Consider the following 16641-nt stretch of genomic DNA (forward strand, 5'->3'; position numbering starts at 1 on the left):
TAAGCATGACAGTTACTCCTTTCCTTACTTGTGTTGTCTTGGAAACACAGACAAAGGTTAATTTTCTTAAGCAGGCCATTGATTTCCTCCCCTGCCTATACTTCCATTTTATCACAGCTGCAAGAGTTATGGTAGAGTAAAACTGAAAGCTTGCCTCAATGTCATCAAAACACTTGGTAGCAGTAGGTGCTACTGGTAGGATTCTTCCCTTCCTATGCTTCATCTATGCCTGGAATATTAGAACAGAAAAAAGAGCAATATACACATCCAAATCTTCACAAATCTGGGAGAAAAAATGCAGCTGAAATAATTCAACTGCTTGATCCAGCCAGCATTTGCTGTTCCATTTGCCTTTTGCACAGTCCTCTCCTTCCTGTAAATATGAACACGAAAACAGAACAATCCAACATTTAGGAATAAACTCCACAGATTTTCACGCTAAGTTGACTGCATTGGATACTGAATCTGACCCAGCACAAGGGAGCAATTTGTGGATGACACTGACTGCATTTCTGTTTGCAACAGAAAGAGTGAAAGGCCTGGAAAAGGCCAATATTTCTAGTTTCTCAAGTAAGTGCAAACAAAAGGTTCTTGTGCGTTACCAGGTCAGCAAACATGACTGAGCAACAGCATTTCAGAAACCCTGGTATCCATTGTCTGCCTGCTGACTGCTGGCCTGCAAAGGATTCCCAGGTTGTCTGCTCAGTGCAGGAGGGCTACAGAGAAAAACCTCTGTGAATAAGATGAGCATCTACATAAAACATCTGAACATCAGCATTTGCTCCTCAGCCTTAGCACACTCAAGCCAGCAGAGTTAACCAAAAATCTGCACTGAATATTTCCCAAAGATGACATCTTTAGTTTCATAGGGCCTGCAGCAAAGAATCACCAAATCTGTTCATTGTATGCTCACAGTAAATAGTGGGGACTAAAGAGGAAAAAAGGTTCTGGAAAATGACTGAGATTTAGCCCCTAAGGGGCACAGAACATATGGGGTGCGTGGAATCAAAATACAAATGCTTTGCTTCTGATTTAGGGGGAGTAATGTAGAGATGAGCATTTACACCAAGACCTGTGGGCAACCTATGTCTAATCAGGGACACCTGCAAGAATGAAGAGAAACAAGGCAAACAAACAAACCCCACTGCAAATCTAGTCCTGTAATCTTGTGCAATGCAGGTTTAAGCTCATCAGTGGAGCTCAGAAGTTCTAAGTCAGTTTGCTATTTTTAACCATCCAACATTAAACAGCAGTAAGAGACAGCATTCCAGGGAAAGGTTTATCCATGTTAATAATTTCTCATGGAACCACTGACAATTTAGTAGGAAATGACAGTGCCATAGATACCTATGTGCTCACTATTCTTGTATCTTAAGAGCCTTTAAACAGAGACGCTAAGGGAAGCAAGGCAACTGGGAAGTTGTTTAATCTGTCACTAAGAAATACTAATTTATCAATAAATAAAAAACTGAAAATCATTGTGATTATTAAATTGAATCAATGTGATTATTAAATGGAATCAATGATTCTGTGAGATTTTTAAAACATATCAAACTCTGTGATTCTTGTGTGTCCCCTCCAACTTAGGATATTCTGTGATTCTGTGATAACATAAATCCTTATGTTAATGTGATATTCATTTAATGGTGACTGGTGTTTAATTGTAATGGCACACAGGGAAACAGTGCTGCATTTTGGGCAAATAGGACTTCAATCACCCAGTGGAGTTTTTTATGAATGGTATTAGGTACTTTGAGAATTAATCTACTCCAGGTCGTTGTCCATCCCCTGAACATGCCCCGTGCTCTGTACCAGCTCCCAGTATAGTTCCTGATGTGACAGGATCTCCAAGCCCCACGGCGCCCCAGGGAATGGGGACACGGAAAATACCAGCGTGTTTTGATTGATTTCGAGTCAGCAGTGGCAAACCAGCATTGACAGCTGGAGATAAATGTAACCTACATCTGGCAGGGGACACATTGGAAAAAAGGAAGTGGGGGAACAAAAGGCCAATCTCAATTAGCTTTTATTGACCTTGTTGCATAAACATGCCAGACAGCAGCCTCGGTGCAGAGGTCTAGATGCATTTTTCTCTTCAGTTGTTTTCTAGAAGATCCAAGGATATTCCATCCTAACTACATGTGGAGCACAGCATGGAGCAACCTTAACACATTTGCACACAGAGCAGCCCAGAAAGTAGCTGAGTAATAGTCTGGCCACAGGGTTGAGCAACTTCTGGGGAAAAATAACAACTAGATACTCACAAATTAATCTCAGGAGAAAAGCTTTCATCAGTTCCACAATATTTTAAAATACAAATTCTGTTTTTACCATGTGTTCCCTTACTATGCTTACCACAGTGAGAGTCCACCACCAATTCTGCTGACAATAAAAATGGCATTTCTAAGCAGTTCTGGGTGCTATAAGGAAGTATTTTCTTTCCAAAAAAAAAAAAAAAAAAACGGGTTTAAACAGGCACTGAGATGAGGCTGACATTCATAGAATCATAGAATCCTGGAATTTTGGAATGGTTTGGATTGGAAGGAACCGTCTCATTCCACCCCCTGTCATAGGCAGGGACACCTTCCACTATCCCAGGTTGCTCCAAGCCCCTCCAACCTGGCCTTGGACACTGCCAGGGATCCAGGGGCAGACACAGCTTCTCTGGGCACCCCGTGCCAGGGCCTGCCCACCCTCACAGGGAAGAACTTCTTCCCAATATCCCATCTAATCCTGCCCTCTGGCAGTGGGAAGCCATTTCCCTTTGTCCTGGCCCTCTGGGCCCTTGTCACAAGTTCCTTCCCAGCTCTCCTGGAGCCCCTCTAAGTACTGGAAGGCTGCTAATTAAAACACTCCTAATTAAAAATAGTCCAAGAGGAGATGCAAACAGTGATTGGATGCTAAACTTATCATTATCTGAGGAACAAACTTCATAACCAGCACAGATGCACCATCAATTAATTTTATCTAGCAAGGGAATGTTCATCAGTCAAAATTCATGCCAAACTGTCACTGAGACCCTCATCTGGCCAGGTGTTAGTGAAAAGCCAAGAAAAGAAGGGGTGATGGTATTTACTGTCCAAAATAGTGTCTGTAACAGATATTAAATAAAAAATCTTAACATGGAGGCCAGCAAGTAGAGCTGGGAAGAGTCGCTGCCTTAGAGACTTTCTGTTCCATACCTGGAGAGAGGAGCACCCTTCACCTTGTCCACAAGTTCTTTGAGGAAGCTGAATTTTGCTTTTTAATTTTTTAAGCATTCTTTTCCTGACCTTCCCCTCATATTTCACAGTGTTTGCACCCTGCTGGTAGGAGGTGCCTTTCTGCTGACGTCCATTCTGACTCATCCACCCCTGACCCTTACAGCACTAGCCACATTTCAGCGCAGGCACAAAGCTTAAGGTGAGGTATGTCAAGTGTGCTGCAGCCTTTCCCAAGGAGAAACAGCCATCCCTAACATGCATTTTAAAGGGCACCTCTTTTTCCAGCCTGGCAAGGAATTCTCTTTGAAGCAAAGTTTTAAAACAAACAAAGATAAACTTTAGCCACATGACTATGGAAAATAAACATCTCTAGTAAACATACCTCACTGTTTCTGAGTGTGTTAAACACGCAACAGGCCTTTAATGGAGCTGCAGCACTGTCAGAACTTTGCCTCTGACAAAAGCTGGCCAGTTCTAATTCCTTAATCATCTTAACTGAGATACTTTAAGCCCAAAGCACTGATTTCTTGGCAATATTACAATTTCTAGGTAATTACAGTAATAGATATTTGGAAATCAAATACAGACTTACACTATATAGGAAGCAATTCTAGAGCCTGATTCTGATGTTGTACCAATAAAAATTACTCTGGAAATAGCTCTTTAATAGCTATTGACTGCTGAAGAACTGAAAATTACTCACACAAAGGACAAGATCAGAATTTGAATCAATTTCATGAAAAGCCATAAGAATATCACTTCTATGTAGCAGGCAGGTGATGTTTTGGCTCTCCAAAGTGCTTGACATACACATTAGATAACAAATGCCATCATCCTGTAAGCAGTAGGAGGATTGTCCATCATATATCACAAGTGTAGAAAACAAATGCAGCAGTAGAACCAAAGTTTACCCCAGCTGAAGCACCACGGACAAGGCACAGTTCAGTCCCACCCTCTGCAAACCAACCATTTTAACTGTGCCCTCAGCTGACAAATTCAGACAAGTTTAGGCCAGCAGGAGAAGGAAAACTCACAATTTTTCTAGTTTTAGGTCCTATTATCAGGAAACAAAACTGTATAATTATTGTCACTGAATCTCAGGTCCTGATTCTTTTACAGAAAGAAAGGTAAAACCTCAAAAAGCAAAATTGGGATTGGAGAAGGGTATCCAGTATTGGATATCTGTGATCATTTAACTCTGGAAGACACAGCTTTCCCAAATAAGAGAACTATAGAAACTAAAAGGCAAAATAAGTATTAAAAAAAAGAAGGGGTTCCTCACAAGTACTGTGGTCACTATGCACCCACTTACACATTGGGAAATGTCTTCCTGGCTACCCCAGCTGCACAAACCCCCGAAGGAACTCAGCAAGAACTCAGTTGAACTTCCAGAGATTCTTACAGAATTTTCCTTTTATCAGTATGCATTTCAGAAAAGGTTGTAGTAAGATTTCTATTTTTACATCCAGTGCCGCAAGACACCAAATTAAGCTGTGCATGAGCTTGTGCATTGTTACAGCCAAACAGGAAGTGAGAATTGCTCCACACATTTTCTGCTGTGTGTCTCTGCCATAGCATTAGAGGGGTTCATTAAGAGCCCATTTAAAAGCACATCACTTTCCATTAAACTCCTTGATTCTCACAGAAGCTCAATTGTTTCATCCTTATTAAATTCTTGAGAACTTGTCCGTGAGAGTATTCCAACAAAGGCTGACAAAGTGTGAAGATTTCAAAGATATTCTAAGCATTAGATTATTTACATCCTTAAGAACACTCTACTCCAGACAGTGAAATTAATGCAAGCTGGCTTGCCCTAAATTTTTTTCCAGCTCCTCAAGAGATTTTGCTACTGGGTTTAACAAAATCAAGCTGGTAAAGAACAAAGTACCACAAGATTTGTAGAACAATCTGTAAATCACATGTAGAATAAAAGTCCATGGAATTAGATATTTTTGAAATAAAGGAATTATAATTTAAAGAATAAAGTGGGAAAAAAGAGTGATGTTCTTTCCACACAGTAAGTCCAGATATGTAATTGGGTTTCTTCTCTACAAAATATCTTTGAAAAGTATTATTTGACTACTTTTGTCAGCTGCAGGTAGGGCTGGGAAAAAAAATAAAAAAGAACACTCATACTCAAAATTGGATCAGCCCCACACAGCATTTGCTATTTGAAAGTCTGCAGAAGGGTGCCACAATAGCAAATGCATTTTAAACTTGCTCCTTTTTCACTAGGAAGAGCATATAAAACTCTTTGACAGTGAGAGCTTCTCCTGGAGCAGCAGCAGCAGGCCTGGAGCCACCATTGCCACTGCAAGGATCAAAAGGGTGTTAGTTCCATTTCTGGGAGATGTGGGTATTCCAGGTGTTCTGAGGTTCTTACTGCACTTTTGACTCTCCAGCTGCTGCCTGGCCTCATAACAGGAATAACAGACCTTTCTTTCCAGATCTCTGTGGTGAAGACATGGCAGTTGCCCAGAAAATCTGCTGCAAACTCATTTTATCGTGAAATGCACTACAGATTTCACAGACAGGGAAAACAAGGTAGTATCTTTGCCCTTACCACAGGTTTTTTGTCCTCGAAAACTTAGGTTCTTCTTCAGTCTCCTTTTCCTTAAGCAACAGAATTCTCATGCTTTTCTTCACAGAAGGGGTTGTAAAACATGGGCACAGGCTGCCCAGGGCAGTGGTGGAGTGCCCATCCCTGGCAGTGTTCAAAAACCATGTGGATGTGGCACCTCAGGACAAGGTTTAGTGGCGGACATGGTGGTGGTGCTGGGCTGATGGTTGGACTTGGTGATCTTTAAAGGTTTTTTCCACTCTTAATGATTCCCTGATGCCTCAGACACCTTATTTTCCATATCCCTGATAATTCCCACCACTCAGCTGGGGACTGCTGACATGGGTCCACCTCCATCTCATTTTTGCAAGGCACATTTCAAACACTGGAAACTGAAACAAACAACAACAACTGAACAAGACTGAAGGCCTTGCCAAAGGCAAAAGCTCCTTCCCTGAGACCACTGAGAAAGATTTTGCTATGGGAAATAGAGACCTAGACCTTGGGTTAGTGAGGCTGAAGTAAAGGAATTATGGTGAATTCCACAGTGAGAGAATGGAAAAAAAAGAAATGCCAATATTAGTTTTCAGCTGCAGATTTCAATGATTAGTTGTGCGTGAAGATGTTTTCAGTACTTGAAGCTGCCTTGTTGATTATCCATTACAAAGCATATGGAAGTGTACATGGCACAGCTCTGTCTCACACATTGTGTTACACAACTATGATTGGGGTGACCCCAAACTGCCACAACAAGACATTTAACCCTCATTTCAGGCCAAATGCAGAAAAGATATTCAGATGCCTAAAGATATAGATTGAAATCACTCAAATGATTAAAGCAAATTAAATGCAGGATGCATATACAAGTATGATCTTGTAAATAGCTGTAATGAAAATAGTGTTCATTAGTTTGGGAATTATTAAATCAACATTTTGCACAGCATCAGGAAAACAGGCACAGCAAGAACTGAGCTTAGATGAAAACTTACATAAAATCATCGACTCAGTGGTTGGCAGCTGTCAAAAAGTAAAATCTCAGAAGTGCTCACAAAAGCAATACAGCATGAAACAGATAAGAAGATTACACCATTATGTACATTTGTGGATCTTTCATACTGAGTACTCTGGGAAGCTTTGGTCAAATACAAAACATGCAAAGTGGAAAAAGGTCAAAACAGCAAAGATGAAATGTATGGACTGAGTTCCATATGGGGCTTGACTGAGCAGAAACCCTGCAGCACAGGAAAGGTTTGACTTACAGGGGATGTTTTAGAAGGTTATGTATTCTTGAATGGCCTGGAGAAGGTGAGTAAATATCAACTATCCTTCTCACGCACCAGTTCTTGTGCTGGTAGAGGAAGGGAAGTTAGCAGAAGTTGGGTTCTGAACAAACCAAGGCTGATGGTCTTTCCAAAGCACTTGTTCAGCTCTTTCAAAGTACTGTGCATCTACATCAATTTCTGTGCATCTACAACATCTTTTGGTGAAGAGTTGTACAGGTTTACCACAAGCTACAACAATGTCTCCCCTTGCGTTTTGGATTAGGAGTTCTGCCCAATCAAACCTCACATGGATGTTGTTCTGCACCTTTGTTGTCCTTTCCATTTGCTGCCTTTTCCATTTTTAATAAGCAAAAAGTTCCCAAAGGAACTGTACAAATGCTTAGCAAGGGCTATAGCTGGAATTATAAAAGTGACAAATCCCATCAGCCCTGCCTAAAAATACGGCTGGGAGATCACATGGGATTAGTCAGAGAGAAGAAAGGGAGGGGGAAAGGTATGGTACACACCCTATTTTTACTTTTTTCTTGGCATCCATCCCCTTCTGGCCATTTGGGTCAGAGTCAAAGCAGTGGCCAACTTGGACCCAGTCAGCACATGCATTCCTATGTTGGCTAAAATCAGAGTGAAATTTAAAAACCTAAATAATTTAGTTAGTCTTTTATCCAATAAAAAACTAAACAGTATTTGTTGTTCTGCCTTGAGATGTTATTTTTAGAGCACCATTAGCTAGGAATTAATTAGTAGTAATTGGTGAACCCTTACTGTGAATCTTGCTGTAGAGTTTATGGTTTATCTAGAGGTTTCGTGAAGACGCATCCTCATGACTCAGATGTGAGGATAATGTTTTCCTTCAGGACTCCTGCAGGTTCCCTGCCATGACTCAGTGCTGTTATTTATTCTCCATGCTAAGGGCACAGCTGGTTTGTGAGAACAAATGACCAGACCGATGGATTCTCATCACAACTAAAATCAGAGGGGATGGCTGGCTTCAACCTCTCACACAGTTTTAATGGTATCACACAAAATGCCCATAAACTGAGCTGAAAGACACAAACAAGTCACTCCAGATTTTGGAGTACATCCAATATTCTGACACATGGATGTTGTGAAAATGTCTTATTCCTTATCTTTGATAGGGCAGATGCCAGAAACCTGTGATTTTGTGTTATAAAAAGCTGATAAGCCGACACAGATGCTTCCTGCTTGATATTGTAGGGTTCAGCAGAGCCCTCAGAATCAGCAGACATTGGCAAATAAACTCTTTTATCTTTGTTGGTATTTTGAGTCCTTTGATCCTCTTATTTCAAATCTGGATCCAAAAATTCCCAATTTATCTTTATTTTAGGCTCCTGAGAGAGAAAGCAATCCTTTAAAACCCATGAAACTCCTGAGTAGTGATGAAACTGTGTCTTTAGAAATCATTTTTCAATCCCAGAAGCAATTCTTAGGGCAAGCCTGGGCTCAAGAACAGGACTACTGTTTCTAAAGAGGTAGTTCTCTCTTCTATCAATACAGGCTCAAAGCTTGTTGACCTTTTTTACCCCCTTCCCTGTACAGAAGAGGTTCACTTCAACCATCAGGCAAGCCTTGGGGCTCCCCTGTCCACATTTACTCTGCCATTTACACACCAAAAATATCCACCTTCAAAATAGGAGCTTGAACCTGTGCTTTGGTGTTTTTCTATCAGGAACCCTAATAAAAGAAATCAGTGCTTATATTTGCAAAGCCATTTGCTACATCAGAGAACATGCCAACATGCTGCATTTATAAATTCCTTTGCCTGGCAATATTTGGGGAGCAGCAGGAAGAAAACTTTCAGCAAACAAACAAGCTTTGTGTAATCAGGAAGTTAGTAAACCCTGTTGTGGAACAGCAGCATAAGCTGCATAACCCTTCTACATTTCATGACTGACAAACAAAAGAGAATTCCTAGATTTAAAAAGGGAGCAACTAACAGATCAAAGTGAATGAAAAATGCATTTGCTGCCTGCCCTTTGGAAGTTCCCTGTCTGTGAGCCTGCAGGCACAAGCACCAGTGTTCACACACAGCCATCCAGGTGCCCCTATGGACCAGGCAACAGCAGCACCTCAGAAAACCGAGTAAATAAAACCTTACAAGGCTTCATAGATCACTTTATTCATAAGGAGACTAAAAGAACTGAACCTAGCCTTAAACCCATCAGCAGCAAGACCTTATTTCGAGTATAAACATCAGCGAGTGACATCACGGAGGAGAGATTCACCTCCAATCCAATTTGCATTGTCTGATCTGCTCCAGACACAAACTGAATTCCTACAGAGGTAACCGCGGAGCAGGTTCCCAGGCTGATCAGCTTGCATCTGCAGGCAGGCCAGCTCTAACCCCGGAGCTGTGATACTGACCTTAGCTGGGCATTTGGGTCACTCCTGGTTGGCCTCGGTGACTCTGCACACAGGAGTCCCACAGCAGCTCTCTCACAGGAGGGGAGGAGCTGTAAAGCCTCTGTGAAGAGCATTCAGCATTGAAGCTAGAGAACAACGTAGACTGGCAACAGAACAGGCCTTAGCAGGAAAATACATTGGATGAGTTGAGATTTTTTTCACAGAAAGCATGACTAGTCTCTTTTTTCTTTTTTTTATTTTTTTTAGCAAGTGTCATGTGCTATTATAGAAACATAAAACCTTAAATCTGATTTTTTTCCTGAGCTGAAAATACAGTATTTCCCCATCCTCTTTATTCAAAACTGTCACTTGCTGTCAGAGACTTAGGAAACACAACAATTCTCAAAAGTCTATGGAAAAGTTTATTTTTACTTTGCCTACTCGGACAGTATTTCCCTTTAGCCCTGTCATACTTCACTTTCCACCAGATGGTTTGCTGGTTCCTAGTCTAGCTAAGAGGGATTTAACCAGCTTGAATTAATCCTTACAGTTGTCATCGACTAAGTGTTAATGCTCTGACACTGCTTTAATCCTTAGGGATTTCTTTCCCCTCTGCCCCCACCGTGCAGTGTGCCAAAGGAGGGAGGGAGGAGGGCACTGGGCATGCTGAGCTGACAGAACAGCCCCGTGCTCCAGTTCAGTGACAAGGTTACAGGCACTCCCCTGGATAATCCATCCCGGGACATTCATAATGGAGATAAACAACCACCAAGGAGCTTCAATTACTGCAGGAAAATTCAATAATTTCAGTGGTTATATGCGAAGCAGGAGCACATGTACACATGTAAGATTTGGCTTGCGCTTTTTAGCTTACTCGGGGTATTTTGTGTCTTCCACACTGCCCAATTCTTTTTAATTTTCCACTTTAATGTATTCCCTGTTTTCTGAAAAGTAGAATCTGATACAAAGTAGCTTTCACCCTGGTGGGGGGTTTCCTTCTAGAGTCCATATTTCCTGTGGTACCGCTGAGCTCATGAACCCAGCGCACCTGCTTGCCCTCTGTGTGCATTAGGAACACCTCCTGGAATTTGGGTCATTAGCATATCGCTAATCTCCACAAATTTATTACAATGTGCACACCCGATTCACACTGACCTTTTCATCCAGCTGCACCACTGACAAACTCCCACCTTCCCTTTCCCACTGTCCCTCAGGCAAGCCTGGATTACTGGGTGTTCCCAGGAGGTACAGGGATCACCTGGCAGGCATTTACCATTCTGGAAGAGATGGTAACGTTTGTCACTTGTTTAGCAAATATTCAGGAGAAAAATTAATTCTATTAGAATTTAAGAAGCCTCTTTGCTACTGATGGAGTTCCTCTATGGCAAACCTTGCCTCCAGAAAACATCTGAGCTCCTTCTGCAGTGCTACAGACAGCAATCTGGGAAGCATCCATTGAAAGCTGGGTGGTTAGTCAGGGGGGCACTGTTCCCACTGTCCTTGAAGGAAAGCTACAGATAACAAAGAAATTATTTGGACTATTACATCAGAAACCATTTACTAGAGGAGTGATTTGAAACCACAAAGCACCAGGTCTACTTGTGACAAACAAACAGTCAGCCTGCCATCCCTAGATTTGAAAGCAGCTGTATTTGAATTATTTTGAAAAATGCTTTGAGAGGCTTATAAATTGTCTCAGCAGCAACCAGACAGCCCTAGACATGCTACGTTCAGTAAACTAAACATGAAGTAATTCAGGAGAACTTAGACCATGATCTCACATCCACTGAGCTTAATAAGCATTCACAAGTATGAAATTAATACTTTTAGATGTTTGCAGAAAAAAGGTTTTAAATAAACATTTCCAGGTAGTGAACAATTTCAAAAGAAAATATAAGCCTTCTCTGGTTAGGCTGGGATCCCAAAGGGGCCGTTCATAGTTCCAATTTTATCTTTTCTGTCAGCTGGTTTTCTACTTTTTGCATTAGCATTTTAAAAAGCATAACCAAAGTGTTTTTACAATAGAAGTGTATATTTATTCTGTTTTATTCTACTTTTCTGCAGTGCTTTTAAGAAGCAGCAAAGGAATTTTTGCTCCGGTTTTCTAAACTTATTATTCAAGCAGCAACAGGGTGTGCAGGAGATCTACCCAAAAATTAAGCATGTGGAATCATGTAGGTATAATGGAAAACTTAGCAAGGCTGCAGCTGGCATGACCAGCCTCCAGTGTTAGAGTTTGGGTTATATTTATATTTCTCTGTCTATATGATTTCCAAAGGGCTTTCCTACCCCTCCACATGTTTATACACTTTGTGCATTCCCTTTTTTCCATATGCCCAACTTTACCTGGACCACTTTTCTTCCTCAGTGCACGTCTGGGCTCTGGCCTCTCAATCCTTCCACGGAGAAGATGAACAAACACAACTCAATCCACTTCTGTGAACTATGGTTCCAGAATTTATACTTCACATTATTTTTAAGCAAACTCTTGAACAGGGATACTGGAAGATAAAATTATATGTAAAATGCAATTAGAAATGGGGGGAAGATTTAGTGAACTGGGACAGCTTTTATTATCCATTTTCACATTACACCAAAGCTGCTTGTGTACTTTTAATTGACTGACTTTGTTTTCTTCCTGTTTCTCTGTCCCACATAATGATAGAAACATGGAATTATAGAAAGGTTTGAGTTGGAAGGGACCTTAAAGCTCATCTCTTTCCATCTGCTGCCATGGGCAGGGACGCCTTCCACTATTCCAGGCTGTTCCAAGCCCCATCCAACCTGGCCATGGACACTTCCAGGGATGAGGCAGTCACAGCTTCTCTGGGCAACCTGTGCCAGTGTCCCGCCATAATATATGTCTATTATTAAATATCTGTTATAATATATGCAAATATCTACAAAAGTGCAAAGTCCCAGCACAGCAAAGCAGGACTGCTGACTGATGTGTCTCAGAAAGCCCAGTTTAAACTGATTCACAGCACTGTGGGGTGTCTGCATGAGGCATAGAAATCATGAGTCACCTCCTCTCATCTTACTGATCCCTGGTTCCTAAAACTTAAAGTATAAATTGAAACATTAAAGGGAAAATTGGGGTTTCAGTCTGCCCTGCAATTTGGACACACACAGAGTCCCCACTGTCCTGGGGACAGCAGTGTCTCTGCATCACTGCTTGTCCTCACCCATCTGCAGCAAGAAACCTGGTTTGACTCAAGCTACTGCAAAGTGATCCCAAGAAGGGAATCATGTCCCCGGTATTAGGGCAGTCAGGCAAAGGATTCCCACTTTGCATCAGTTTAAAAACACTGACATTTTGCTTGGACAAAGACACAGGGCCATATGGGAATGTGAGTTTCACAGATATTCACTGTACATCCTACCACTGAATTCCCCATGTCCATTAAATACTGTAAGACTCTAAGTAAAAACTGAACAGTAACAAATAATCACAAGAACTGGTGCTCTAAATGCATTTCTACATGAAACTCTTTTTAGAGGTCCTCAGGCAGCCAAAAAAGTGACAGGTAAATTAAAATGTGTGGTTATTCTATATCCCATTGCAGAAAGCCAGCTCAAGTCGTGGTGGCAATAGAGTCCTTATGTCTGATGAAAGTGTTGAACTACTGGTTGATTTATGAGGATCTAATATTTAGGATTTCTCCAAAGTAGTTATGGGAAGACCTCCCCTTTAGGAGGATTATCCTTTTCTAAAAATTACCCATCTCCTCAGGCTGAGTTCCTGACCCTTGTTCCTCTCTGCTGTGTTCCAGAGGTTGAGCAGATTTATTTTGATTATGTATAATACCTTTACTTGTTTTCAAATTTATGGCCATGATTCTTATCCCCTAAAGACAGTTAATTTAAAAAATCCATTCATAGCAGCATTATTTTGCATTATGTCAGTGATTACTTCTGCTCTTACTCAGGCAACATCTTGTGCAAACCTGTGCCCCACAACTAGTAAGACAGTACTCCTGGTCAAAAAACAAAAAAAAAAAAGGAGGCAGCAGTTGTTTTAATCACATCCTTCAGTGAATTTAAGCCCTGACATGTACACCTGCTCATTCTAAATACCTCTGGTTATTGTCTCTTCATCAATTAAATATGAATGTCTATTACTCTAACCAAATACAAAGCTCTGAGTAGAACATGTAGCAACTAAGATTCTTGGTCGTGTTGTGACCTGTAGTGATCACCATACTTTCCACCAGTCAGGTTTAATGTTTGCTTTGATGAATATTTTCCCCTCTGCTCACCAGTTAAAACAGCAGGAGAGTTCCCCTGGCCCAGCGGGTGCACGTGGTCCACACACTGCCTGTCTTCCATGGAGAGGCAAGGACAGGGACAAAGGAGCACACAGCAGGGTTGTTCCACAAAGAAAAGCTGCTGCCGTGCTGCAGCCTGCCCATCAAGCAGCCTCCGCCAGCAAGGAGGAGGAAAGGCTTCACAGAGCAGTTCTCTCCCCTGCAGACACGACAGGGATAAAGAAAAAGCAGCAGCAGAGCTATTTTTGCACTGAGGGTACTTAAAGCCTGTTCCTCTCAGCTGGATCTTGTAAACAGAAGTTTTGGAGAAGACAAGGGACAGCTGATGTCTTCTCCACTAAACCCACCTGCCTGACCTTTATATATTGATGTAATGGATGCTAGCAGGAAGGAAACAGGAGTTCTGCACTTGATATTGTAAGCCCCTGTCTGGAAAATCCCTGTGCCTGGAGTAGCTGGCAGAGCTCCAGGGCAGCCCAGCACACCATCCCCTTCTGCTCAGAAAATTCCAGTGGACTCAGCCAATAGTGTTTGATTCAAACTCTTCCCCAGACCTCTGTCCTTTCTCACCCCATAAGGTTTCAAAGTCTCACACCCCCAGGGTCTGCTTGGGCTGGCAAGCCCCACGTGGCTCTGTACTAACCAGGTACTCACAACTACCTACAGCTTGTTTTAGAGGTCCCCAGCAAAAAAAAAAAAAAAAAAAAAAAAAAAAAACCACGGAAATTAAAATGTATGGTTATTCTATATCCCATATATCCCAGTGCAGGTACTGCTGGAGAACTGCAAATTTAGTCTGGTGGAATGTGCTGTGATTAAACCGTGCCAGATTCCTTGTTCTGTCAAGTTAACAACAGCCTTTCCATCCATGGCTTTATTGCAGGAATTCAGAGCTCTGCTTTCAAAGGAGATAGCTTTAGGCTGCATCACATATCCTACCTCCATATGGGGAATAGTTATAAAACTCTTTTATTCAACATATCCAGGAAAACTGAGTTGCTGTCAAGGCTGACATAACAGTCTGCTTTATCTCCTCAGTGGATGAGCAGACTAAAATAGCCTTTTCCTCACAGAATGCTAACACAGTTCTGTTTCTATATATAAGGCCATGGATTTATTGCAAATCTACTGATAAAACTAGCACTACAGTAACTTATGCAGCCTACTTGGGGATTTTTTCCTCTTTAGAAATTTTGAATATAGTAGTATTTTTCCCTTTTAAATCTTTTAATAAGTTGTTTTAGAAAGAAACTTTATTTCAGTGCATTTCCTAATTTGACAAGCAGCTCAGAAAGCAGACATGAACGAAACAATGCTAACTCATGTCTTTGGGCTGCCTCTGTCAGCTTGGAAGGGACCTTGAAAGTAATCTCATTCCACCCCCTTTATCACACCTTCCACCAGAGCAGGTGAAATTAAATATATGCCTTAACTTATCAAATATCCATCTAACAATATTGTGGCCAGGTGAATTCCAGCTTTGTTGCCAATGGTAATGTCTGACCCTGCCTGCTCAGATCTGACCTGGTGGCCAGTTTTTGGGAGGCTGCATTCCACTGCCAGTCACATGCACCCTGCCAGCTCCCAAACACCTTCCTGTCTTTTATGGCTTTGCCTGCAGCAGTAGGAATTCTTCCTTTTAGACACAGATTCTGTATAATGTTAGTAGCTGATGGTATGCCAGCCTCCTTCTCCTCACCTATTTCCAGTTCTCCAAACAAACATTTATGCAAATCTTTTTTTTAGTAGCCTGAAAATGACCTTAAAGGTGTATTCCAGCATAAATGAGTATATGAAAAAAAGAAAACAAAATTGATTATTTAGGTAAGCATTCAGCAATTTTTCTTATACTTCTGAACTTCCTTCTCTCTGCTTTAGTTACTGGCAGGTTCCAGCTACTTGTGGATTCAAGACCTGATGTAATTCTGACAACAATAGACCACACCTTTTTAAGGTTCCTAAGAAAGGTGTGGTCTAGACAGTTTCTAAGTTGTGGTAACTATTTGTGTGTCTTGTGCTTGGAGGAATGGGTAAAGGGGTGAAAGGCAGCTGCATTGGGAAGTGCTGTTATATAATGCACCCTGCTTGAGCTCCAATTATCCAGTAACGCAGTTATTTTTTTGTTTTCTTAAAGTTCTTCCTTTTTCTACTGTTAAATCAACATGGGCTTTAAATGTGAGATTTTTCCTTTAACACTTTTCAGCAACTGGTTTCTATTTCCTGGTAATTAGTAAGTGCTGGCCTAGATATGCCAGAGCTATAGGAGAACAAAGGAGACAGAATCCTTGGATGAAGCCAGAGGGGAGGGGGGACTGGGTCTTGTATTCTAACTCAGAAGCTAGCTCATGGTGCTCCCTTCTTTGCAGTTTCTAATGGGGATTTAGGGCTTGTATTTTTTTTTTCTTTTAATGACTTGATTTTCCCTAAATGCAGACTGTGGGAAATGGGTTTGTAGAAAGTTTTTAGGGTTTGATAGAAGGCTTACACAGACGATCATGCAGTGATATCCCATTCACAGGCAGCTATGCTGGCCATCGGCTCTCCATGTTCACAGCAGGTGGAAGCCTGCACAGAAAGCCTGGGTGACCCAGACATCTGAAGCAGATGGAAATCCAGGGAAGGTGGGGTGGGCAGGGTCAGATCTGATACAGTGACACTTGCATCCTCCTTTATTACTCACACGCTGACTACCAACAAATCCTTTGTAAATAGGATAATAATACTGCTCTTCAGCTCTGGTGTTTTCATTTAAATTCTCCCGTGTCTTGCTCACCTCCATTTACTGAGATGTCACTGTTTTGTTAAGAAGGGAAGTTAAAGAGCTGTCACGGAAACTGAAGGTGAGTCACTCAGGAAAGTTCAAGATATTCTATCCCTAGGAAACAAAAAGCAAAACAAAAATTAATAACAGATTTTACAGCCCAGTTTGTATTTCCCATTATTATTATTTGCACTCTCTGCATGTT

The 16641-nt window shown here is 41.4% G+C and overlaps 1 long non-coding RNA gene across 2 annotated transcripts in view; it reads right to left on the reverse strand.

Annotated features, from left to right (window-relative positions):
* LOC137479188 (uncharacterized) overlaps positions 1–16641 on the reverse strand; it is a 47231-nt gene that overhangs the window by 14729 nt on the left and 15861 nt on the right. Inside the window, exon 4 of one of the 2 annotated variants that reach the window (XR_011002028.1) lies at positions 11754–11908. The exons of the other annotated variant lie outside the window; for it this stretch is intronic. This is a non-coding gene — a long non-coding RNA (uncharacterized lncRNA). The remainder of the gene's footprint in view (positions 1–11753; positions 11909–16641) is intronic. 2 annotated transcript variants of the gene reach the window in all.

The sequence above is a fragment of the Anomalospiza imberbis genome, chromosome 9 (assembly GCF_031753505.1).
Source record: "Anomalospiza imberbis isolate Cuckoo-Finch-1a 21T00152 chromosome 9, ASM3175350v1, whole genome shotgun sequence".
NCBI lineage: Eukaryota > Metazoa > Chordata > Aves > Passeriformes > Viduidae > Anomalospiza > Anomalospiza imberbis.